This window comes from Neodiprion lecontei, chromosome 2 (assembly GCF_021901455.1).
Source record: "Neodiprion lecontei isolate iyNeoLeco1 chromosome 2, iyNeoLeco1.1, whole genome shotgun sequence".
NCBI lineage: Eukaryota > Metazoa > Arthropoda > Insecta > Hymenoptera > Diprionidae > Neodiprion > Neodiprion lecontei.
Window position 1 is genome coordinate 26,734,428 of NC_060261.1, and position 6,034 is coordinate 26,740,461.

Sequence of the window (6,034 nt, forward strand, 5' to 3'; positions counted from 1 at the left end):
CACACTGGTTATACCGTCAGTATACAATTTGTCTCATACTGTTTGATGAAAATTTTCCTCTCCCAGCAAATCCTTTTTGATATTTAAAGTTACATTTATCGGACTCAAATCGTACTGATTTATTGCTTTGTCTAATCTTTTCAGAATATTTTCTAACGTCAACGTCCATAGAGATTTGGTAAATTGAAAACTTTCAATCCAAGATGCATTAGCCACTGATTTCCCATTCACTCCTCTTGAATCAGAATCATACTTCTAAAGTTTGTTTGCACATTGGCTCAAAGTTATTTAAATTTCATTAAAAATGAAAATTTCTGCATACCGTTCAAGGTACAAAAAAATGCATTTTGCAGTACTAGAACGTTGAGGTGTATTTTCTTCTTGAAATATAAAATTTTAATAGTATTATGAAATGCTCTTACAATATCTGAAACTCCATATATTTTCGCAGAAACATTCAAATTAATCGCACGAAGGATTTTGAAACCTTTGACTTCCGGTTAATCTTATACAATTTTCAACATTCACTGTGGACCTTCGTAATCAGGTTATAAATTCCGAGAATACAATTATCAAATTTTGAAAACTTTGATAAGATTTACTTTCTTCTTTGATATCAGGTGAACTGCTTATGAGATTTTTGAAGCAGCACGAAACTAAAATCGCTGAAGGGCGAAAGGAAACAGTAAAATTCTTTGAAATTCCTATCAAATCTCTGTTCGAAATATGTTGAATGTAATTCCGGTCACGTATCTAATTTCAAGATCCCAAATAACAGATAAATTCTTTGACATCTGCATTCGAGTTCGGTGCATGTGGAATTTTTTTTCGAAACGTCTAACCCGTGAACAGGCCTCCGTTGTTTTAAGTGTTCGATCAGTATTTCGTGTTCGAGTCTCGTTTACGAGCGATAAAAATCGCGCCTGCAAACGACGAGCCTAAAAAAGTAATGCCGAAGGAGAAAAAAAGCCGCTAAGAAAAATCATAAAAAGTGTACAAAGGAAAAACGCTTCGGGCCAGAGAGAAGACCGGAAACCGGATATCTCGTCACGTGATAATGACATTGTTTAAAGCATGCGCAGCCTGATCGGTACGTACGGTGCTTGTAACATTAGCAGTATCTACTCATCAGCCTGAACCCTCATCGATAACCCGCGGAGTCAACCAACTTCCGCAGCTGTCAAGAGGAAGGTGATTCCAAAGCTTGGAGGCGTGCATCTGTTTACATGAGATTATATTTATTTATGCGTGTGCATGTATACTTGAGCCTGGAAGAACGCAGTGAGCTTGACTGTTGATTAATTTAATTAGGTACAAGGAGGGAAAGGAATTCTTCGATCAACGAAACCGATTCTCTTGGAGTCCATTCGCTTCAATCGAGTATCCCTTACTTGTTCCTACACTGAGAAAAATTTCATTTGCTACAAAGCTAATTTTCATTTTGTACCGCGAACTATATTTTTCGGTTGTAGTAAAAAATGAAAATAGTTAAGGACTGAGCGGTAACCGGAACTAAAAATTTCTCTCAGTGTAATACGACGAATCCGATTCAACAATTTTTATTCAGTCAATCTGTCAAAATGATTCAGCCAAGCGAATTCCTTGATTCAACAACATATTTTCTTGTCGCTATCTAGTGAAGTATTGATTCGATCGAACCTTTTCATGTGCTTCTGAAATTGATTCAAGTAAGTATCATTTCACTTGAAGTTTATGCGTTGTTTCACCGATTCGGATGTTCGTTGACAGGAACAATTAGATACTTTTAACAAAGCAAGCACGTGAATCTAGCCAACAAAAAATTTACATCGATCGATTGTCATACTTTGTTCATCTAGCCGGAGCTTGTTTGGCGAAACTGATTGAATCAGTGGCAGTAATTTGTTTACGAGGTTAAAGAAACGCCGCATGCTTTGTAAGAAATAGAGAATAACTTCATCGAAAACATCTGTATGCCAGTACTGCAAACGGTCACTAATTGTAAGCAGTCAACCTTTCTCCTACTCAGTTAGGAAGTCAGATACGGATAACATAAGATAGTCATCAGACCTATTACAAGCGAAGAGAGCATAATACCAAGTTTGGAATTATCGAAATTGACGGCGACGACAAATAATCAAAAAACTATTGACTCATTTTCGATTTATACTTCTACGTATACAACAATAAATTCTCGGGTTTTACCCATTGAATATTGGGTAAATTTCTCAAGATTTTGAGTCAATAAAACTATAACTCATATCATTCGAATAATATATTTTGTGCGCTTGGATGGCAGTAATGTTCAGTCAATGCAGAAAAATTTAGTAACAACAAATTTCGCTAATTTTTTCAACCGTTGAGTTCTTGACTGAACAAAATATGAATTACCACAAGCTTAATTTGAGTTGGACACAACAATTTGATATCCTCTGATATTTCCAACATCACCGAAATCGTCAGTTCGATCAAGAATGATCAACGATTTTACGACTAGATATGTGACCTACACTTTTTGGTTTATATAGATTTACAATCGTTGATAAATACGGTTGCCCATCTTGTATAATTGATCCGTGGAATTGTAAAATTTATACGAACACTTCTGGTGGCTTCAGTAATTTTTCTTCGTATCATTGAACAAGTAGTGTTTTTGCGAAATTATGACCGACATTGGTGTCCAAAAGGCAACTCCAAACAATGAGTCAAAAATTGATGTGTGTATGGTGGCAAAGTTTTCGATAAAAACGAAGATTCCACCGAAGCTGAAAGATGTGGAGTAAAGCCGGCTGGTGAGTCATATCATGTTGGTGAGTTAGTGTATCATGTTGATCCGAATTTATGGTATTTGGTCGATAAACTGTAATACTTTACGTCCGGTTCTCGAAAGTGCCTCACAATACACGTGAATCGTAGTCTGCTTCATTAATTGTGTTTTCTATATACTTCTATATACCCAGGAGAGTGTACAGAAATTATTTATTTATTAATATCAATTAGCATCCACGTTTTCCACGTACGTAACCCGACAGATATACCTTATATGTATATAATTAGGTTTGCAGGAGAAAGTACGTCGCTGAGCTCAGCATGCACTGTGGAACAAAAATCACTCCAGAGCACAAAGTGCGTCGCAAATCAACAGTCGGAACATCGATGGCGGACAAAGGTCAAGAATCAATAAAATGTGCCGAATGTCACGAGTGTGCGGTGACTGATGGTACGTACAAAGCTATACGTTTCGGCATAAAATATGTGTGAACTATCACCAATTTAGTATCTTGTTTGGCGGGTGGATGCACGCGTGCTATCGCCTCTCTCATGTGGGTTCACCGAAGAAGCGTAGATCCGGCACCTACAGAGGTCAGCTGATACCGGCAAGAAGCGAAGGACAAGGGTTGGAATGTACAGAAAACTGGACTCTCATAGAACAACGCATTTTGTAAACAATCCATTAGCTGCGTGACACATAATGCAAACGATGTTCGCCAGTCTGCATAACAAATGAGTTACTGTACAAGTATTTGCTGGGCTCGGTGTCTCCTTTTTCGACCTTGTTATCACGAAAAGTTGATTGTATTGCATTCTGTACGAGTTACTTTTAGATCTGTTCTTGTTTGGTTTCTGTTCGTTCATTTATCATCACAAAGGTTGGAAATTTTTGTGATACACAATGCAAGCTGCAAAGTCAACAGATGATTGCTTGAACACTATTCATGGTTTGATATATTCTTCGAGACACAACTTTGAGCTAAAACATGTACGAAATGTACAGTGCTCTGTTTTACGTAAGGGGCCATCCATAAATTACGTCACACGAATTTTAGAACTCTTAAACCCCTCCCCCCGTCCTTGTCACAGGTTGTCACATTTTTAGAACCCCCTTCCCCCTGATGTGACTACACAAATTTTTCAAACTTATGCATTTATTTAAAAATAATCAATAGAAAACAGATATTTTCATTTTTTTCTTATTTTTATCAAATAATCTTTATATATAAATTTCGTGTTTTAGTATTTTAAATTTTAACGTGTGACGTAATTTATGGATGGCCCCTAATCTATTTAGTTTGTCTAGCCTGAATATTAAAACATTCTTTCTACATTTTAGACACTAAAAGCTTCGGCTGAAGTACAAAATGAAAATTAAGTGTGAATAAAGAACAAAATAACTCATACATTGATGAAAATCCACAAAAAAAGTAAATCAGTAGGTGATACTTTTAGGCGGTCCGTTTTAGAAAAATACCTTCAGGAATAAATCAAATTCTACGACCATCGTTTCATGTAATTGTCATGCCTTGAAAGAGGCCCTCCAAGTTTCACCCACTGATTTGATTTTTTTTTTTTCTGGATTTTCATTTTAGTGTGAGTTATTTTGTTTTTTATTCACACTTGACTCAAATAATCCTTTTCCTCCGTTTACGTACACAAGGTTGTAACTAAAGCATTATTTTTTAAATCGTGGACAACATCTTAAGATCTCGGATTTTGTATGTACTTCATTTTTCCTTTATTTTGGTCTACCTACCGAGGGAAGCATTAGCGATTGTTTGCTGTTTTTTTCCGAAACATTCATTTTGATTTGGTCTCGAATGATTTTTGGAAAAATATAACCTGCTTAAATCTTTGAAGTGAATATGGCTTGAAGTTCAAATGAGATATGTATTTAAAAACATCGACGTGTGTGCGTTTTTCATTCTGAGTCACAGATTCGTAAAGAATTACGAAAAAAGTAACGTCTTTTAAAATTCACGTTTTTCTTTTTTTTTCTATTCGCAGGTAGTTTTTCTTTGTCTTGATCTTCCTGTTTCATTCTCTTGTGAAAAATGTCTAAAAACATATTGTTTCCTTTTTTTTTCATAAACTTTAAGCCAAGTATCATTATGTGTTAATTTGTCGTTATAGTTTTGTTCGACATTTGAATGGGAATGTGGTTGAATTTCTCTGCAAAAACTTCACATCCGGTCGTATTAGGAATGCATTTCATTATACTTTCAGTCGGTTGAGCTGTACTTTATGATGCTCATTTCTTTTTTTTTTATCAGAGAGAAAAAACAAAAAAAAAAAAAAAAGAAAGACTAATATGCAACGAATAAATATTTGGCTACAAAGCATAGCTCAATCGACTACCTATCGACTTTAAAAAAATTAACTCATCAAAACTCACATACGGGTCAATAATAAAATTATAACTCGTAGTTACTCGGCCGATAGTAAAATTTGAATTAAAATCACGAAAAAAATCAACAATATATTAAAGGATATTTTCCATCGAAGAATAAAACGGGAGTGACAAGATGAAATTTTTTTTTTTCGTTTCAATTTTAAAAACGTTAGCAGTTTTCATTATTTAATATAATATATTCAAAAGTTCATAACTTTATTTTCATGAATCGATGATTGGATACGAAACGGAACATGTCCTAATAATTTTTCTTAGGTACATATTTTTGAAAGGAAGTAAAATATTTTATATCGGTCATTTTGGTACGAAGTTCACGAAGCCAAAATTTGAAAATTGTGCGAATGAAAGTAATCTAGTTGTAAAAAAATTATCCAAAAATCAAAACGATTTCCGATTCGCTTCTCTTGTGATCCGGTTTGATGTTCGGAATTGCATTATCGCGATCAAGATTTGTAGGTATTTAGGATCCTGCTAGATTCGTGTGGACGATATCCTCGGCATATATAAAGAATTTAAAAATCTAAAATTTCAGCTATAATGCAAACCAAATATAGATAACTTTGGGTCAATACCTATTATTGGGAGGTTTCTCCTACCCCTAAAGTCTAATCGTTTCACAAATTTTCTTGAAAAACAATTAGCTTTATTCACGAACAAGTCTTTCGCAGATTGTCTACAGATTGCGAAACGATTTTTCAAATTAATTCTGTAATTTTGTTCGACAAACGGTTAATTTCATTAGTAAATAAGCTAATCCATGAATTATATGATTTTGACACGGTTTTCCAAATTGCTTCTCCGACCTCGTTTACTCGCTGTTAATTTCTTCGGTTAACGAGTTTTTCTTAAATCGGTTAATCGTGTACC